Here is a 20,731-nt window from a genome sequence, read left to right as displayed (position 1 = left end):
TCCTCCCCAGTTATTCTTAAAATGTAATTCAACAATCCCTTTAAACACGTATACAGCAGGATAGTTTCAAAGGAATATATACTGCATATCCATATTCAGCAATGGATTTCATGGGTTTATCCTGACTGAGCTTCACCAACATCAGACTAAAGTAGACTCCTGGAATCAATGGCATTGACCTAAGTGTTGACTGACCACCCTTCAGGCCAGTGGGTCTCCCCATGTGGGGCTCGACCCCAGAGCAGATCTTTCTGGACCAACATCCCTTTGGTTGGTCCAGGGAAGGCCCAGCTAGCCAGGATCCCTCCCCGGATCGTTCCCCTCCTCTTCTGCAGCCGCCAGCTCCCCTCCTCCTGCCCCCCACCTGCCCCATTCCTGCATCCAATTTCTCTCTCTGAGGCGTTGGGGGGCTGGATTCCACTTTCCTTCCTGAGCAGGACTGCAGGGACTGGGAATTAAAAGGAGCGAAGCGCTTCTGTCCGCTCTCATGCTAATAGCCCCCATTTTTAATAATGATGTTTTTACAGCAATTTCTGCCCATCCCGGTGTCACAGGGCTATTGATGAAAAAGCCTCTAATCCCTGTTAATAGATTCCATTTGACAGCGGACGTGTCTCCATGCTCCTCTCCAAGAGGCCCGGCTGCATCGGTGTCACTCCCGCCTGACCTCCGGTGGGACCTTCCCAGGAGGGCCACCTCTCTCTCTATGGACCAATGTGGCTGGCTGCCACATCCCTGCGTGGGCCACTTTTCCCAGTAAGGAGGAGGCAGAGCTCTCCTACGGAGGTTTCTCTTGCCCTAAAAGACTCCAAGAGCCAACATTGGGAGGTCTCCTAAAGAGCCCCCTCCCCACTTTTAATATGGGGGGAAATGTGGGTTTCAGCTCTCAGTGGCTGGGAAGCGGTGGTCCTCCCATGTGGTCTTTGGGAACAATGGACACCTTATGGCAAGGAGGGAAGGGAGGGCAAGAGGGCCAGGGACTTGGCTTGCCTAAATATGGCCTTTCAGGCTGACATCCTCAAGACACCTAATGAGGACAATTAAAGGTAATTGCACTTGTTCTTGTGATCCCTAAATAGACAAGGGGCTGATCAGCTTTTCAGAAGGGGGGCTGAAAGGAAATGTGGGGTGGGCTATGGGGCTGGGGGGGTTGGAGCCAGTGGGGCCTCTGCAAGAACAGACCTGGCTGTGGAAGGAGGGTTGGCAGGAAGCCTTTCCTCAGCCTTCCTTCCCAAAACACAGCCCATTGGCACCATGAAGCAGGCCTAGGAAAGGCAGGTGGCCAGGAGCAGGATGGGTCTCGGTGGCTGCCCTTTGGGAAATTGGGAACTGGAAGCCAGGACACCAAGAAGGGCCCATCCTGCAGACCCCCATCCTTGGGTAGATTTAGGGAGAGGGCTTCCTTCAAGCACTGGGGAGCCAAGCTGATCAGGGCTTGAAATGCCATCTCCCCAGTGCCTTGAATTCATACCAGAAGTGAACTGGCAGCCAACAGAGCTCCTTTGAGACCAGTGGTATCCATTGTCTGTATGTTGCTCTGGGCAGCAACCTTTTTTCTGCCACGTTTGGCAATGGCTTCAGCTTCTGGGTTGCCTTCAAAGGCGGCAGCCCCTTGCCCAGCCCTTCCTCTGCTGCCCCTTGCCTTTGCCATCTGGGAGGCAGAGTGGCCGCTTCAGAAGGATGCAGTTCTTCACTGATTTTGTTCTCCAAGGAAGCAATGAGCGATTGCAGCAATTGTCTTCCTCTGCAAGACAATCTTCAAACACCGTGCGGTTTTTGAGGACTACTTGCAATGTCTGAAATTTGCCAAACAGCGTTTCCTACACAGAAATGCTATTTTCTGTACAGAAAGTGCAGTTGCCTGGGCTGAAAAACAGTTTCTTGTGTAAATAAATAAATAAATATCCATATGCAAATTTTGCACAAAATAAATCTTGCACTGCGAATATTCTCATCAGTCCAGATACTTGTCATCCGCATTTCTCAGCACTGGAAAAACATGGGTTTTGGCCATTTTAAAGATGTTTGCAAACCTTCTGTCCTTCCTTACCAAATCACGGGAAATGGCCAGTGGCTGGGTGTGTCTGTGTGATGCCCACCGCCTTCTCTTCCGTCTTTAGTGTTTCCACCTCACCAAATCTATATATATTTTCAGTTGTGACCTCACCGATGTTCAATTCCATCCTTCCCGCACATGCACACGCACACGCAGCCCACCTCCTGTTGCAGCCCAGTGGCTTTCTGGGGTTGCCAACAGGCCAAGGAAACTGCCATGGAGGGGCACAGATGTGGGGCATGGGGAGCCAGCAAGAGGAGGGTGTTTGGGGGGGGGGCGTGGGAATGCTTGTGAATCACGTTCACCACCATCCCCTTTTCCTGGTGCCACTCGCACACTTGCTCTGCCTGGAGGCCCTTTAGGGTTTTTGTATGGCTAGGTTCAGTGTGAGGAGAGAGCAGCCCGGTTTCTCTGACTCTGGCAGGAAATCTGAACGGAGGCTTGGATCTGACCATGCCCCTTCGTTCCTGAGCTGCGTGAATAAATTTCACTCCTCTGACTTTCCAATCATTAAAATCCAATTTTAAACTTCAAACATCCAACAACAGCAAATTTCTCCCTGTGCCTTTGACTGGCAGATGGAGTGCACCGTGCGCCAGTGCGCCACTCGGCTCCCCAATCCGGATCCAGCAGGTGAGCGACGCTGCGCGCTTGCAGCAGAGTGTGACTTCCAATATTTGAAGGCTCTCATGCTCAGGCAAGCTGCTTCATGGGAAATGAGGCTGAGAAGAAATAATTTCAGGCCCCCAAATACAATTAAGGACATTGTGTCACTGTGGCTGGAAGCACATGCCGGCAAGGCAAATGGGAGGCGAGGCGGAGAAGCAAGGTGTTGTTGGCGTACAGCTTCCAATCGCCTCCCCTTCCTGGCAGAAGCGCTCTGCTCAGTAGCCAGAAACCCAAGAGGTAAGGCTTTCCCAGTCTGGAAACTTCACCTGTTGAACAGATGCCCTGCCAGAGGAAAGAAGCAAGGATTGCGCAGGTTTCCAAGGAAAGTGGCATTTTTGGGAGCCCCTTTTGGGTGCAAAGAGGGACCCAGCCCTGGAGTTGCCCAGGGCACTCTTCTTCCTTCCCATTTCCCAAGTCTCCAGCTCCAGCTCTGTCCACATTCAGTCAGAGGTGGCCATCCTCTTCAGCCCAAGTCCCCAAGAGACCATTAGCTGCGGACCAGTGTCTCTTATCCCCCTCCCCACCCCCCCCAAAAAAGTGTGTATTTTAGGCTGTTAAAGAAGGGAAATGTCCCAACCATGTGTCAGTAAAGTCAGGTTTTATGCCTGGAATAATTATGGAAAGCAAGGTCATTTGCATATGCTTTGAATAATTTATTTCCTGTCCGCCAGCCATGGAGAGGAATTAGAGCCTAAGCAGAGCGTAACTACTCCGTGATTCCTCAGACAGCTTTTATCCAGTTTATAAAACTCCGCCAACGCCGTCCGTGTCGCCTTTTCCATCCTGGGTGCCAGAAAGAGAGGAAAGCAGGAAAAGCGGCTGGCAGAGAAAGAGAGAAAGAGAGAGGGAGATGAGGCGCTGGCCTTCCCTATGTTTGACGCTTGCCCCATTCATGGTGGGCTTCCACCACTCCAGCCCCCAAGAGGATCGGGACCTTGATGGAAAGGAGGCCACGAACAAAGGAGCCATGGACCAAGATCAAGGCCCATCCCATAAATCTTCATAGAAGTCAAGGCATGGAGTGGGCCCTACAACAGTGTTACTGAACCAGGAGACGAGGATGCACAGCCCAATCTGCAGGTGCGCTTATGCACACAACACAATATGCAGCCATGTGCCGCAGCACCCCATGCGTGACTCTGTCCTAAGCTGGAAGTGGACATTTTGCGCCGGACCAAAGGCCTCCAGTGGCTTCTGCAGGGGAAGGAAGGCAGGCAGAAGACTGCAGCCATTTGGCTCTTAGGGTGAAAGAGAGCTAAAAGAGGGTAGAAGAAGATGGTTACGAATCATTTGCAGTTTGCTCTCTTTTTTCCCCAGTGAGAAAAATGACTATTTTAACATGACAGAAAATAATGTCATTCCTTTTGCAGTGCAAGGGTCATTTTTTAAGGTTTCTCTGCTAGTGATGGGGATGTGTAAGAAATAGCTGCCTTGCGCTCTGTTGTGAGTGTCAACAGAATGAAAATGTGGAGAGGAGGATTGCCTGTTTTGGACCATCCACATCTTTTAAAGGCCACTATTTAAGTTACTTTTAGTCTTGTTACAGGTAAGAGTTTTACGTTGCTTCTGGGAGACTGGAAACCCACATGTTACTCTGAATACCCTGTAATGATAATGGCACCTAGTTGCTTTGTGGATCAGTGCTTGGCATCATCACAGCAGCTGCTTCCTTTTTCCAGAGTAACTCTTCAAACTCTGTGTCTCTCGGATGCCTCTCGGCCTGCAGACGGGGCTGGGCTGCCCTTTTCCAACATCATCTCCCCAAAATGTGGGGAGACATCAGGCTTACAGGACCTGCTTTGTTCTTTTACTGGGACCCCAAGATCCACCAGTTGGAGCCATGTGCCAAAAACACACGCCTGGAATGTAAGACCTCCAAGTCCAGCAATTCTCCAAAGTCACACAAACACAGAGAGAAAGAGACGGGGCACCCCAAATCCAAGCATCCCTCTGTCTTCATTTGCCGCTTTCAATGGCTGAAATTCAGAAACTTGTTAATAGTCTGCTGCACACCACCCAGATGGGAAGGGTGCGACCCTCCCTGGAGTGCATTTCCCAGCATCCCTGGCCATTGGCTGTGCAGGCTCTCATGCTTGCTGGCAGGGCCCAGGCGCTGGCATCTGGCCATCTGTGCCCACCCTTCCTCCTGGGCTGTGCCAGTCATCTGCAATGGCAGCCAACCCGGCCAGGCCTGGGAGTCCTTCCCTGCAGCCTCTATGCTGAGCTATGAGCAGTGAGCAGCAATGAGGAGGAGGAGGAGGAGGAGGAGGAGGAGTGCTGGAGGGATCTGCAAGCCATTAGTCCGGCTCCCTCTTGCTCTCTCTCTCTCTCTCTCTCTCTTCCTTTCTCTGGCTCTGTGTTATCTTTCTGCAGGAGATGCTGAGGTGAGCCATATGGAAGCATTTACTCGTCAACAGCCTGGGAGAAACTGAGTTTGGGGCGGCGGGGGCCGGGGGGGGCCAGAGACACAACCCTTTGTGAACTGCAGAGAAGTTGGAAGGGGTCCACTGACCCATTTAATGAGCTCCGGCGAAGGGAATTTCACACTGAGCCTGAGCGGCCGAAACCTTAGAAGAGGCAGCAGGAGCAACCAGGGAGGAGGAGGAGGAAGAAGAAGGGGGGCCAGGTCCCTTCTAATCTTGTCAATCAGGCCATTGTGAGCCCTTCACAACACACCCGAGGGGAGGGGCACCTTTGGGGCATGGAGGGGAGGGAGGGGGAGGACAAAAATGGGGAGGACATTCCCTCTTTCCTTGCTGGTGGGAGAAGCAAAGACAGCAATGGCAGCGGCAACGGCAGCAACAATGGCAAGGCAGCCAGCAAAAGAGATCAAGGCCTGAGTAGCACTCATGGGACGTTGGCTCAGGTTTTGTTGTTGTTGTTGTGGCTTCAAGTCATTTCCAACTTACGGCGACCCTAAGACAAACCTGTCACAGGGATTTCTTGGCAAGATTTGTTCAGAGGAGGTTGGCCATTGCCTTTGAGGCTGAGAGAGCATGACTTGCCCAAGGTCGCCACTGGGCTTCATGGCCGAGCTGGGAATCGAACTCTGGTCTCCAAAGTTGTCATCCAACGCTCCATATAATAGTCCACATTGGCTCAAATTAACAGCAGCAGAGTTTCGCCTGTGGTCCCATTGTTCCTTTCAAAGTGTGCATTGCTTATGTAAGTGCCTGCTGTGCCTTTTGTGTTGTGTATACAGGTGTGGACTTGGTTGCACCATGTCTAAATTCACCAAGGAGTAGCCTTGGCTCAGCCGACAGGTAACTTAATCTTGGCTCCTTGCAGCCTCTGCATCTACCTTTCTCAGCCCAGAGCTTCCCTTGCGATTGCAACTCCAGCAAAGACATAAACACAGAAGAGACACACACACAACCAGTCCTTCATTGCAGGACATTTATGGCAGTGCTCCACTGACTTATCAGAAACCTATTTTTATGTGGAATTAGTCAGAGTAGTTGAGAAAAACCATTGGAAATCCTTTAAAAGCTAATTAAAAGTGGAGCTGCCTCTCTCTGGTCTGGAGAATGCTCCCTCCGGCTCTCCATCCCCTTTAGAGAGAACTTGGGGAAAGGGGAGCCTTGGCAGCCTTTAATCCCTTCTGCCCTGAATCTGCTCCTCTCTGTCCCTCTTTCTCTTTCGTGTAAACTAAAGGCTTGAAGCCGCTTGATTCTGGAGCCTTTGCCAGAGGCTTTGGAAACACTCGATTTACGGCCAGAAAATCCAAGCTCAGCCTAGACCAGGTGGAAAGGAAGTATCAAATGTCAGGCAACCCACAGCTGCTCATGCCTGGCAGAGCCTGACGGCCCAAGCCCTGGGTTCAAATCCCACTTACAGCCCAACGTCTTGTTTTCCTTATAGCCTCCTTTGCAACAGATGTTCACTCATAACCTCACAGCTACTAAAAAATCCATCAGTGTTCATCACACTCCATCCAACTGGCCAAAACTTAATTGGTCCAATGAGTTTTCCCAAAAGATTATCTGTACTTTAGCTCAGAAATATCAAAGGACTGGAGACTGTTCCTCTTTCTGCTTCCTCTTTGGGTCCGGTTGGATGCGGGGAGATTCAGGTGCAGCACAAATGGGTTTGGAGAACAGGCTCCGCTGGCTCTTCCAAAGCACACAGACAGCCCTGGGATCCCCTTCCTTTCTTCCTTTCTTTCTTTCCTTCTTCCTTAGATGTATACTTCACCTTTCTGCCACAAACTGGCATGAAGGTGCCATAATAAACTTCAGCAAAAAACAAATCCTGCCAAAACAGAAATACAGATTTTTAAAGAAACCACACCTTAAAGTGTGAAAAATAAAGAAAAAGAAATCATCCCACCAGCCAGAACTTAGCCCCCATAAATTCCACGCTGGTAAAAAGGAAGGAAAGCGCCCAGCCAGTGGGACCCCCTCCAGCCACAGCTAAGCCTAGATGCCCAAAGAGAGCCTAAAGGGACAGGCCTTTGCTTGGTCAGGAGAGAAAGAGCCTTGGGCAAGTGGCTGCCCACTTTGCATGTGGGCCAATGCTCTCCAAAAGACAGCGATGTTCCTTGTGCTGTGGACTTTCTCAGCTACGTACTTTGCATTTATTGTGCTTTCTTTGGTGACAGGTCATTGAATGGTAAACATGGACAGCATTTGTCAGTCTAATTTCCAGCAGACCCATCTCTGAGGAAGGGGTCCTGCAGAAGGATTGCTGTGGGTCCTTGCAGGGGTTTGACTAGGTGCCCTTGCAATCCCTTCCAGCTGCAGGATGCTTTGGTGCTGGCCCAAGACTGTCCTCCGTCTTGTTTTCTTTCCCTCGTGTGCCCTGTCCTGCCTCTCTGCCTCCAAGGTGGTCACTTCAGCCATTTTGCACAAAGGGCCCTTTTAGGGGATTGCAGCATTATTTACGCATGACCTCATGCCCAGCATGAGAAACCTGAAAAACATGGCTCTGTGTCACATTGGCATCGAAGGGCCACGCTTCCTTTGCTCTTGCGAAGCCGGGGAGGGAGAGAGGAATCCCAGTGGCCCAGCTGAGCGCATGGTGCAGCCGACCCAGCCTGGCTCCCCCTCATCCTCTCCGCAAGCAGGGCGTTTTCCGTGGGTCCCCCCATTTATGAGGTGCAACAGGAAAGGAATGCCGTGCAGAGTTTAATGAGGGCCCAAGTGCCTCTGGGCCAGAGGAGAAAGCCAAGGTTGGAGGGACATCCCAAAGGCCCAAAGGCTCCTTTGGTGCCCATTAAAAGCAGCCCCTTTGAAGTGCAGCCCTCAGATGGCGGCCATAAAGCCAAGCGGCTCCAGTGCCCCATGGAGAAGCAAGGAGCCACTGGGCAAGAGACGGAGCAGTGCCCTGCTGGCCGGCCAGCTGGCCGGCCCTCCTTCCTTCCTTTCTTCTGCAGGAAGAAGGTTCCTGAGTCACAAATCTTCAGCCATTTTGCCCTCACATGGAGGGTCCAAATTCATCACAACCCCCTCAACACACACACACACACTGGGGGAGAAAGTGCATAGTTCTGCCTAGTTGTTGCCAGGTATGCACCCATCCCTAGTGTTTTGAGAAACAATTCTGCACAGAAATACACATAGGATTTGTCTTTTTGTGTGAGAGAGGAGGTGGGCTTAGAAATAAATCAGAGCATTTAAACCTTCACCCCCGGTGTGCTCTGGCCTTGATCCATGGAAGAGCATGCATACGTACTTGAGAGTAAGAAAACACAATAAGGGGTTGTGCATGCTCTGCTTTGCTGGTGTACCCATTGCATGAGCAGTTCTAGCCCTAGGATGAAGAAGGCGTTTGGTGTGGACACAGGCGCTGATCTGAAGTGGGACAAGATTCTGCCTGGGTCCAGGAGGGACTCCGAAATGAGCGAACCACCACCATCAGCCCATCTTCTGAGGAGAACAATGGCCTCCCCTTGACTGAAACCCTCCCTGACCCTCCAAGGCCTGGATGCAGATGTCCTCAGCAGCTGGACACACACACACACACACACACACACACACACACACACACGGGGCTGTGTGGGGACAACCAGGCAAGGACAATGTGGCCTCTCAGCCAAGCGGGCATCTGTCGGGCAGCTGTGCAGCTGGAGCAGCGTCTGAGGAGGGCCCTGCAGCTGGCTGTGCCATCCCTAAGGGAGTGTCTGTGGAAAGGGCACAGAGCGAGTGGCCTCCCTGGAGTGGGGCTTCCTCCCCTCCAGCCATGGGCCTTTGCAAACGCAGCCGGAGGAGGAGAAGGAGAAGGAGGTGGCTTCAGGGTTACTCAGAGGGGGGCCTTGGAGCCCCTTGGGGCCTGTCCCTAAACATGTGGAGGTGTCCCATGGGCACTCTGCATTTGCACACCTTTGGGAGGTGGCAGGCAAAGCCTCAGGGTTCTAGCCTTTGGTCCAGCCTTTGGTAATAGCATGAGCACATTAAACTCCCCTTTCCAGTGTGTTTGTGTGCCTGCATGCACATGTGTGTATCGCTAATGGGACCGCTTTGCTCATTGTCTCCTGCCAACATTCCTCCTTGGGGTATTCTGGGTAGGAACAGTCCTCCAGACAATAGTGCCTTTCCTCAGAAACCACTTGTAGGGCTGCTGCTGGTGTTGCAGTAGGGCTTCCCAGGCCGGGGTCCTGGCCACCAGCCCCTCTCCACACCACTGAGCCCCCGGCTAATCCTCCCTGACCCCCGGCACCCCTCTGTCCCCATGGGGGGGGGATCTCTAGCAGTGATGCTGGTGACACACTTTCCCCTGATGAGATCCGGCACGATCAGGGGGTTTAAGGGTGACCTCTCACCCAAAGCTGTCGCTGTAATCAAAGGGGAGTTTGGGGGGATAAAGCCCCCTCCCCAAGAACAATTCAATTTCCCTCCATGAGATCAGCTTGCAGCTTTAGCAAAGCTACTTGTGAGGCAATCTGGCAGAAGAGGGGGAGGCGGCACAGCCGGGGTGGGCACACGTGTCCCCTCCTCAGTGGCATGGAGGGTGGGCAGCACCGACCGTGGGCAGAACTGCCAGTGCACAAAGATACTTCCCTGGCCCCTCTCTTCTGCCACCAAGGTTGCTTTACTGCCTTCTCAAAGTGGCGCAAAATGGAGTTGGACACCAAGAACCAGAATGGTGCCCAGGGCTGAAATTTGGACTAGTTCCCCGAGATCCGGGTTTGGATCCCCTCTGCTCAGACCTGGAAACCTTCTGGGTGACCTACAATCACATATTTTGTACAGATGCATTTATTTTATGTGCAGGATACACTATTTTCTGAACAAATTGTGCACAAATGAATTTTTCACCCAAAAGTCACAAAGTGTGGGAAAACCCCATTTTAAAAGGCGTGTTAGGACTCTTGTCATCTCTCCCATTGGGGATACAGCTTTGGCAATCCTTCATCCTTGGATAGGAGAAGGGGCATATCCTCTGCTTCCCTGCAACTGACCGCCCCCCAGCTCCCCGCTTGCATTTCGCCTTGGCCTTTCCCAGGTTCCTGTTCCAGATGCTGAGAGACTCCTCTGAGGCTGGAGAGGAGCCCAGGAGAGGGCCTTTCCAGCGAAGGGTGACTGGCCATCCATCAGGGATGCTTCCCCAGGGATTTCCTGCACCAGTGCCATGGTGGCCCAGGGGATGGTGGAGCTGGTCCTGGGGACACTGGTGGATTATTACCTTTTCACCACGGAAGCCCCATGACCCACTCAGATTTAAGGAAGGATTCTCCAAAGATTGGTTCTAGAAATGGCTTTCTGGTGCTGAGCATAGGATTCCAGCCCTTGGTGTGCCTCCATGGTCAGCAAGTCGTGCGCAGGCGTGAGACAGGACTCCATTTCTGGAGCTGCCTTGGGGACTTGGGGTGGGAAGGAGAGGAAGGAGGCACAAGTGGGGGGGGCAGCAGGAGCCCCCTCCCTTCCCCTTTCCCTTCTCCTCCCGTCCTTTTTTCCATCCCTTCCTTTGCCTGCTGTGACTGACACAGACCATCTGTCCGTCTCCATGGGCCTTGGCATTCCAGCCCTGCGCTCCCCCTTCTCCCCTTGACCCTCCTGCCAGCCCTGCCTCTCCTGGAGTCAATTAGGGGCTGCGCAGAGGAGGCCTCCTCGGGAGGAGAGAGGTCCCAGAGAGGTTGGGGTCTGGGCTCCAGGGAGCCCTTGCTAGGCCTGGGATGGCTCTGACCTTCCCACACCTGTCTGCGTGACACAGAGCTTTTGGGGTGACACACGGAGGAAGCTCGGAGCCCCTTTCATCCTCCAGGCAAGGTCAAGGTGGCCCCGGTGTTTGGGAGGATCCCAGGAGGTCAGCCCTTGAGGGGCGTCCTCACCACCTGGTTCCTATTAGCAGGTCTCTCTTTCGTGAGGACAGGGTTACATTTGGACACCCCAATTATCTAACAAGGTTCCCATTAGCCCCAGAGAAAATAAAACACTGTTTTCGGGCCGTTTTGTGGCTGCTTCCTCCAGCAGCTCAGCAGGAAGGATGTTTTGCAGAGACAAGGGGCAATTCAGTTTAGGAGAAGCACCCCACTTTCTCTCCCTCTGCCCTGCGTCCCACCACCCACCTACCTTCAGGCTTCTTGGGCTGCCCTTTGTCTTTGAGACCCTCACTCCATCCACACTCCCCCTCCCCAGGCACTGGCTCCAGAGGCACCCACCAGGCCCCACGGGCCAAGAGCCTCCCTTGTGCTTGTGTGGTGCCAGTCAACTCTCACGCCATTCCACGGGGGTCGCGCTGCCCCACCTCCTCCATTGATTGTGACTCTGCCCATGCTTCTTGCCCTACCTTGCAGCCCAGGGAAGCATGTGGGGCAACAAAGAGTTGAACACCACCTGAGAAGGAGCAATTGCAGGGCTGGAATTCTGTGGGTTAGTTAGTTCCAAATTCAATCAATTATTGACTGATGAATCAATACATAGCTACATCTAATTGAGTCAATTGATCTACACTAGTTGAGGCCAACCATTGGATTCAGGCCTGTGAGAAATGGAGGAGCCTGCAAAACTCCTCTTATGCGGCTGAAAACAGAATACTTTGCGCAACTTTTGTGTTAGGTGTAATTTTTAGCTATGTTTGTTATAGCTGCTGCAAGCCACCTTGAATCCCAGACTGGGAAAAAGGTTGGAGATCAATAAATATAAATATCATCGTTGTTGTTGTCCCATCATTTTTGCCTTTTCCGTTTCTCAGAAGCCTCATGAAGATCAGGTTTTGAGCGAGAGAGGGGCTTTTCAGTGGCTGCCCCCAGACTCTGCAGACCTCCCTTCTCAGGATGCTAGGTTTCTGCTAGGTTTGATTTGGAGCCAGACTGAGTCAGCTCACATCCCAAGTCAAAGATCCTTGCCTCCCACTGGCTACCAGAGATATCCAAAAACAGCTATAACTTTGTCTGAACTGGATTAAATCAATGGGCTCTATAGACCCTCAAGGCAGGACTCCACTGGCCAAACTGCAGCAAAGAGATGCAAGAGTCCTGTGCTACACACCTGTAAAGTCTGGCTTCCTTTAAGGGAAGTCCAATAAATGGTTTCTCCTTTTATTTCCTGGGGAGAAAAATTGAATGCTTCTGCTAGGGAATTAATTAGCTCATACATTAGAAATAAACCCATAGATAACAACCAAAGGAGGCACCAAGGGGCATAAAATAAACATCCACCGGACAAGTTACAACAACTGCGGGAGAGATTAAAAAGCCATCAGCCGGAGAGGTGAGATGTGAAAAGCAGGTGCAAGACCAGGAAGGGATACGGAGGCAGAGAGGGTTTCTAATCCCGGAAAGTAGTCGGAAGGAAAGAAAGAAAGAAAGAAAGAAAGAAAGAAAGAAAGAAAGAAAGAAATGTGGGTGGGTGGGTGGGTGGGTGGAGAGCCATGGGGAAGTGATGGAAGATTTCAAAAGGGTTGCCAGTAAGAACAGAAGGGAACGGAAGCCAGTGACAGGTTTTGGGACACCTCTGGAAAGATGAATATCTGCAGAAATATCTGGGCATATATATACATCCAGAGCTGTGCAGGAAATCGCCTCTTCTCTCATTTCTCTCCCTTCAGCAAGAATGAATCATCTTGTAAATATTCTTCCTTCTGCGCTGGGAGAATACAAAGACGACTTCTGAGCGCCGCTCATACTTGGGGACTTTATGGGAAGAAACGGGCAAACATTCATGCAGTTTTTCTGGCACAGGAAATGTCTTTTCCTGCAGAATGCATGTGTTTTGTGCAAAATGTCCTGGTTCCTGTACAAAAACAATTCTTTTGCTTTCAAACTACATGTGGGGTTTTTTTCTGCGCATGAATCTGTGTATTTGGATAGATTGAATGAAGCTGCAAACAGCACCTAAACTTTGCACAGTTTGCAGAAAAACATTTTTTCTGTGTGTTGGGGTTTTTTTCTGTGCAAATCTAGCACAAAATACAAGCTTTCTTTGCAAAAATCAGGTTTTCTGCATGGGAAAACCACCTGCAGTTTTGCACCAATTTCCCTTTTCCTCCGAGGGGTGAGCGTCTCGAGGGTCAACGCACCCCTTTTTTCGGTGGGCATTCTGCTCATGCCTAGAGCTGTGCAATACTTTTGGTGGGTCAGAGTACAAGCATCATCGAGGACGCCAGAAGTCTTCGGATGATACAAAATTCAGGGGGTTGTGAGAGAAATGAAAAGTCCAGGAAAATGCCGGGAAGGAACAGCAGTTCCTTGGCTGATTTCGAAGGTGGCGAATGTGGGATCGGTTCCCTTGGGATGGAGGACCCTGGCAAGGTTTGGGGAGGTGAGCTGAAAGGACTCGTTGAAAATAAAAATCCTTACACAAAATAAGTAAAACAGGTGGTTCTTTCATTCATATTGTATTTTATATCTTGATTTGCCGTCACTAACCATTTCCACCGCTGCCTATTAACCAGATGAACCCCCGGCTCCCCTCTTACACTCAGCAAATGGAGACGGTTCAGATTTTCCTGCTGGCTGGGGAGGGGGCTCTTGGCCCAAACGGAGGGGCTTTGAGCCCAGAGAGGTATTCCAAGCATTTCATCCTGAGCCCCAAAGGCAGCCGGGGAGTAAGCCAAGAAGGCAGGCCCCCTCTCAGCTGTGATTTCCTTCTGGAGAGGGGTGTCTTGTGTCAGTCTGTGAGTGTGCATGTGTGTGCATACGTTGTTGTTTTCGTTCACAGCCTGGGCAACCCTCAAGTCACAGCAAAGGCACCCCGAGAAGGACCCAGTGCCCCTCCCTCCTGCAAACATTTAAAGGTTATCCCAGTTTTCTGGCCGGCTTCCAGTTTGCAATTCTAGCTCCCTCCCGCAGCCCACCCCACCCTGCGCTGCCATTTCTTTTGGACCGTTGTCTCCTCCGCTTCCTGCCCCTGTCTGCCATGTTCTCTCGGCTGCTGCGCACTTTGGAGCACAGATTGTTTTTCAAGTGCGGGTCAGGCAGCTGTGCATCCCCTGGGGCTGCAACAACACACAGGAGGGTTTCGGCACAAAAAGCCCTTCCTCCTCCCCCCCACATGCACACACACACACACTGCACATTGGAATTGTGTAGCATAGATGTCCTTATATGGGGTTATGTGTTCAGTGTGCTATGCAAACCTTGGGTTGAATAGAAGCGTTGAGCAGCTGAACCAAGACACCCAGCGTGCAATCAAATACACAACCAAAGGGGCATGCATATCTATGCGCACTGACCATCCATGAGCAATGCAAATCTGCACACACAATGGTATCACATGCTTAGCTTTGCATTCAGTTGTACATATCTTGGTTCATTTATGCAATGCTGGCATTCAACAGAAGGGTTGTGTAGTGGCACAAGGAAGGCATAATGGAACACATAATAAATAATAATAAAATTTTATTTATATACCGCTTTTCCATTGATCAAAGCAGTTTAACAGCATATATAACATACAATATAAATATTAAAACATGAATATATTAAAAATCCCCCCATATACAAATAACAAAACCATATCTCATGCCAGCTCAGCAGTGCTGTCAGGAGGGGAGGGAGAGCATACAGAAGTCAGGTGTCAGGGGTATGCCTGCTCGAAAAAGTGTGTTTTCAGCCCCTTCTTAAATTGGTCTAAGGAGGTGGCCATAATTGATCCACACTGGAGAAACACCTCCTCTGCTTCTGTACAGCAACTTACACACTTGTGTAAACCAGCCAGACATTTCTAGTCCCAGTGTCACTGTGGCCATTGTTTGACTCGTGGCTGGGATCCTGTTCTTTACTCCCAACTAGAGTAGATCCCAGGAGGGCAAAATGCCCTGAAAGCACTGGATCTCACCTGATCTCAGGAACTAAATGCAGGGTGGAGACCTGGTGAGTACTTGGATGGGAGACCAATGATGAATCTGAGATGCTGGGGGCTCTATTTCAGAGCAAGGAACCTCTGGTTATTCCTTGCCTAAGAAAACCCTCTGAAATTCCCCATAGGGTTGCCATAAGTGGACAGGCAACTTGAAGACCCTGAATCACCAGATCTTGCCTGATCTCAGAAGCTAAGCAGGGTGAGTACTTGGATGGGAGACCACCAGTGAACACCAGATGCTTGGGATCTATTTCAGAGAACAGTTGTTTGTCATTTTGTTCCTTGGAGTCACTAATGCAACAGCAGAAGCAACAAGGCAGGTGTGTGTCTTGTGGCATTATAAAGCCTGGCAAATGCTGTGGGCTGCAGGGCATTCATAGCAAAGGAAAGGGTCCACAGAAGCTTCTCATCCGCATCTGAGAAAGTGGGCTCCTAACATGGGAGCCATGGGAGCTGGCGCTGAAATGAGCCATAAAGGGCCACAAAGTGACTTTATTTCAGCTTCCCTTCCCTTATTCTAACAGACTAACAAGGCTGCCTCTTTGGCAAGAGTGTGTGCGCATGTGTGCAAGGAAGTGAGAGAATGTGTGGGGTGGCAATGCTTGGGGCGAAGGCCCTCCAAATTCAGGCCCATTTGCCTCTTTCTGAGGTTAAACACACACTTTCTAGCTGTTCCTTTGGCTGAGAAACGCTTGCTTCTTCCTCCAGTCACAGTGGCTCCAGACCAACAGGATAGTTCCTCTGTCTTCCAAAACACTTTGCAGGGAAGTCGATTTTGCAGCCTCAGCTCCATGGCAGTGTTCTCCGCTTCTGAGAAGAAAAACACATTTTCCCAATGCATTTGATCCTTGCTACATTATTAAAAATTCATTTTCCTTTCTCGCAGGCTCCAGTTCTGCGCTGATTTACCAGAGAGTAAGCCCTTGAAAACACACCTGGGAAATGTTTTCCAAGGGAAATACCTGAGACTGCCAATGGCCAAGTGCTTCTCTCCCTCCCTCCGAGGGAACTCTACACAACAGAATTGGATCAAAGGCTGCAGCGGTTTTTGCACAAGTGCCTCCTTTCCATTTCAGGGCGTGCAAAAAGGATTTACCTCTCTCTCATCCCTGGCTTTTGGCAGAGCCACTTGGTCAGCCCATGTCTCCATTTGGGGTCTTCCCAGGGCCCAATCCTCAGGGTCCGCTTCCTTGTGTCCTGGGCCAAAGCCCTTCCTTCCTTCCTTCCTTCCTTCCTTCCTTCCTTCCTTCCTTCCTTCCTTTCTCTGGCTCTGGGTTCCCTACAGCCCTCCTGGACCAGACCAGCTCTTTCCCCGTTCTTCTGCCTGAGCTCCCCTTGGAAATCTCCATTCATCTCAGTGTATTCATCTCAGTTTGGCTGCCCTGGAGTAAAACAAATTGTTGGATTTTGGAGGGGGGTCCAGGCAATGTGTATTTTTACAGCTAATGAATCTTCCTGTTTGAGTTGGGATACAGGCGGGAAGCTCTCCTTTTCTGCCTGAGATCTTCTGCTTGGAGCAGCAAAAGGGAGGAGGGAGAAACGAAGGAAACGAGGGGCCACCCTCAGACACAGACCAGCGGATCTGAACCTGGGACTCCGCCAGCCAAGGATGGCCTGATTTGCCCCTGCCACCCCCAGCAGAGTCCCTGGGGAGTCAGCCCAGCGCTGGGGGGGACCTGGAACGTTCGTAGTTCAAAGGCCACGCAGGTCATGGCCTCGGTCCTCTTCATTGGTCCCAACCCCAATGGGCTTTATAAGTCAAGTCATGACAAACTAGGCTTATCCTAGTTGGGACTAACCTGCCTCTGGGCCTGCGTGTATTATTAGTATGTGGAGTGGCAATCAATGGTAGTTGCTCTTACTGAATTAGATGTGCATGGCAAGGATCAGCTTGTGGCCTTGTGCCAAGAAAAGAGAGACCCTCCTCCAGGCTTTTGCAGAGCTAATGGCTAAAGACATCTCTCTAATGAAGAGTAGAAGGAAGGAAGCCGCCTTCTTGGACCAGTGCTGATGGCTGGTGGCAACTGGCTCTGGCACCACTCAAGTCCACTCAAGTGAGGACCAATGAGGTAGAACATTGTTTTCATGCGCTGCCAAAGAGGGTCAGGCTTGACATTCAGTTGGTGACTGGCATGGCGGGTGAAGCTGGGGCCAAGGAGGCCTCCCGTCTTTTGCTGCTGGTTTTGAGATGGGGATGGATGGGGTGCCTCACTCCCACTTCCCTGATCCCTCGCTGCAGGCTAGGCTGGCCTATGGCTGATGGGAGTTGCAACCCAGCAATGTCTAGGGCATCAGCAGAGAATGTGAGGAAGTGTTCAAAATGGTGACATTAAACAGATCTGTCTGAAAGCTGGTATGGCTCTGCCTCCCTCCAAGCCAGGCTAGCTGTCTTCCTCATTGAGCCAATTCACAGAGCAGTGACCCATTTGGGGACTCTTAAGAACTCTCCGTCAGGCAAGATGGCAAACAAAAGGAAAGGGTTTTGGGGTGGAGGGGAGCGCCCAGAATGCCACGCAACACTTTTGTGCAAGAGGCAAAGAGTGGCAGGATGAGTCCCAGCTGAAAAGGGGGGATTGCCAAGCGAAGAGGTGAAACCTCCCCTTGCTTTTAATCAGAGCCTTTCACTCACTCTTATTAATTCACTCACTCCGGTTTTAGGACACAATAAAGACAACTTCAGTAAATGCAAGAGCAATTTCCCAACTCTTTAAGAGTGAAAGCCTTAAAGGAGGAGCTCTCTTTCTCTCTCTGGCAAAACCTTATTACGGCTTGTTTGGGAGGGAGAGAGATGAACAAAAGCCTCCCGCGCATGTGCCACGGGGAGAGGAGAGTGAAAGGGACCCCTTTATATCTGATGGCAGCCGAGAAATATGTATGGGTTTTTCAGATGTTGAAGCAGAATTGCCTCCAGATGGGTCTTGGGTCAGACTCGGTGACACCAGCTTCCTATTACACAACTCGCAAGCGCAGAGCGATCTGCGCGGCCTGGTTTTCTTGAGGAAAGGGTTTGGCCTGAGCCAGCTTTCCCTGGAGCCCTTTCCTGGAGCCCATGTCTCTGGGTCTCCCTGGGCCAGATCCCTCTCCCCAAAGAGCATCCGCACAAGGGCCCTTTCCTTTTGGGAACTAGTTTTCTCCAAACTTCCAAATCCCCAGCCGATGCAATTGTGCCCAAGTACAAAAGGAGTCACGGAGGGGTTTTCTTCTCCCCCCAAAAAAAACAGCCCCCCACACACTTAAGCTTTTTCTATGGCACTTTGGGGGAGGACTCTTGGCAGCATTTAGAAGAGTCCCCAGGAAAAGCCGGCGCATGACTTCGGAGCAAGGCAGCCTTCCCGGCCTTTAACCGCATTGGCCACAATTGCAAGACATATTTTATTTTATTTTCAGGACAATTTAACAGCATCTCTAGATTTGTGGGCTTTAATGTGTGGCATTAAAGAGCAGCCATAAAAATATATGGCTTTTAATAGCATCTCTCCACCTCTGGGGCATCTGGAGAGTCAAGGCAGGCTCTTTGGCTTTTATGACTTGACCAGCGGCTGATGGACATCCTGCCTGCCTCCTGCCCCACGGACACCAGCTGCGCCACCGTGCCATCCACCCCCTGCTCTGATGGACCCTCCTCTGAAGTGCGCCCTGTAAGCCCCTCTGGGTAGGGATCGGCCGTGCTCCTGGACTTCTGTAAATCAAGCCCCCTTGGCATTGGGGGCACTACTGCCTCCCTTATTGCTGAGGCTGTAGGTGGGCAAAATGGAGGCACGAGCCTCCTTTGCACAATCTGTGGGTCGCCCTTGATCTAGGCTGGGGAGGCTCCCTGGAGCCCACGTCCCTCCTTTTTTATTGCTTTTGAATAAACTGTGAGCAGATTATCAGTTCGTGGTCCAAAATAATTTTGAGCCCAATCTATAAAGAAGTTATTCCAATGGGTTTGGGATTAGGTCTTCATCTAATACATTTGTTTTTGCAGTTAACAAGCGGCTTACTGGGAATAATCAGACCCTGAGCCGCTGCTTCTGCTGCTTCCGGCCGCGATGGTGGTTCCTCCTGACGCCCTGCTTTGCTCTTAGCCGGTTCCCGTGGCAAGTGGCCACGGACCCCATTCCCCATGTGGCAACACCCACCTTCTCCGTGCCATGTCCAGGCTGGCACAAGGCTTCCCCTCTTTGCTTAACAGTAGAGAAGGGAGGAACCCGGCAGCCGTTGCTCTGGTCTCTGCAGAAGAGACAACGCTGGGTGCAATCGCGGTGGGCACCTCCATGGCCTGGCAATGTTGTGGCTGCCGTTGAAAACCAGGAGAAGCCCACTTGCAGGCACAGCCAGAAAGTACCACCCTCCTCCAAAGCAGAGTTTGCACAGCCCTTGCTTAAACTTTTATTTTAAGTGTTTTCGTGAGTTCTTAAAAAGAAAAAAGTCCTGGGAAAAGGCACATTTTTGCCTGAGATGGAACCCCTAAAAAGGCTTGGAACTGGGGGAAGACCTGGGCTAGTTGGGCCAAGAGGCCGGCTTGGGAGAGCCAAAGGGCCGCCACCAAAGTGGTCCCAGAGCCCCTGGGGCCCTCCTGGGTCGTCTGCTCCTTCCTGACACTTGGCAACACTGTTGGGAAGCATAACACAGAGGTGAGAATTTTGCCCGGCTTTTTAAGCAGTTCCTGCCCAATATTCATTCATCCCAAAGTGTTTTAGGAAACTATTCTGCATGGACACATGTGACTTTTTGTACAAAAGAAGCCCATTTGGTGCATCGGTACAGAATAATCTCTCAAAACAGTCTGAGACATGTGGATACTGCTTGAAAAGTGTTTGGAGATATTTGTTTTCTCACGCAGCGGGGGGGGGGGGGAAACGAGGGGAAACGTTGGCCCTTCCAAGCAGAGACAATAAGAGCCAAAGACCTTCTTCCTCCTTTGCTGGAGGCCTCAGTGCTGTTTTCTCTGGAGCCCTGAATGTGGCAAGCTGGAAAGCGCATGGGGCATCAATGCAGAGGCAAAAGGACCGGCCCGTTTTGGTGTCAACCCACCTCCAGACACCAAAAATAAAAACCAAAATGCATAATGCAGCTCTACATAATATACACAGTTCTTAACTGCTGCAGTTCAACAGACTATATTTTTTAAAAGAATAAAACAAACTCTTAATGTGTATAAAACAAAATTAATCACATCCTGCGGCTTCCTTTTTTTTCTCAACAAGACCAAAGTTCACATTGGTTGCTGCAAAAAGCCACCAATGTTATAAGTGTACATTTTTCGTCACTCCAGGTTCAGGTTACTGGTCTCGGCACGGGTGCTGCAATTTCCAACAGAAACAAGTCCCCCGTGCGCCTCCTGCCCTCCACAAACCCATGCGCACAGAGAGATCCACATGTAGGTCGGCTTCCATTACGCTTGGAGAGGCCCAAATGGTTTCCTTCTGGAGTTGAGAGGCTGGCAGTTGCCAAGGCTGGAAAGCCTTTGGTCTTGATCCAAAACAGAGGAGGCCATGCACCGTCTCGGTGCCCAAGATGTGGCTGCGGCTAATGCGACATCTCCAGCACACTATCTGGCCCAGCCGATGCCTGGAGAAGGTCCAAGAACAGCAAGGTCTCGCTTTCCCGGCTGCCTTTTTGCGATCGGCAGGATTCAGTTGTCAATTGCACCTTTGACTCTAAAAATAATGACAGTCTATCAAAACCAGGCAGGATCTTCCTTGGTTGGAGCTGGGGCCCAAACCGCTGGGCCAGGAGGGCCGTTCTCAGGCTGCGCCGAACTGGGGGAGGGCAGGACCAC

This window comes from Sceloporus occidentalis, unplaced genomic scaffold (genome assembly GCF_023333645.1).
Source record: "Sceloporus occidentalis isolate IW3139 unplaced genomic scaffold, rSceOcc1.0.p SCAF_8, whole genome shotgun sequence".
Taxonomy (NCBI): domain Eukaryota; kingdom Metazoa; phylum Chordata; class Lepidosauria; order Squamata; family Phrynosomatidae; genus Sceloporus; species Sceloporus occidentalis.
Note: the sequence above shows the minus strand (reverse complement) of the source record.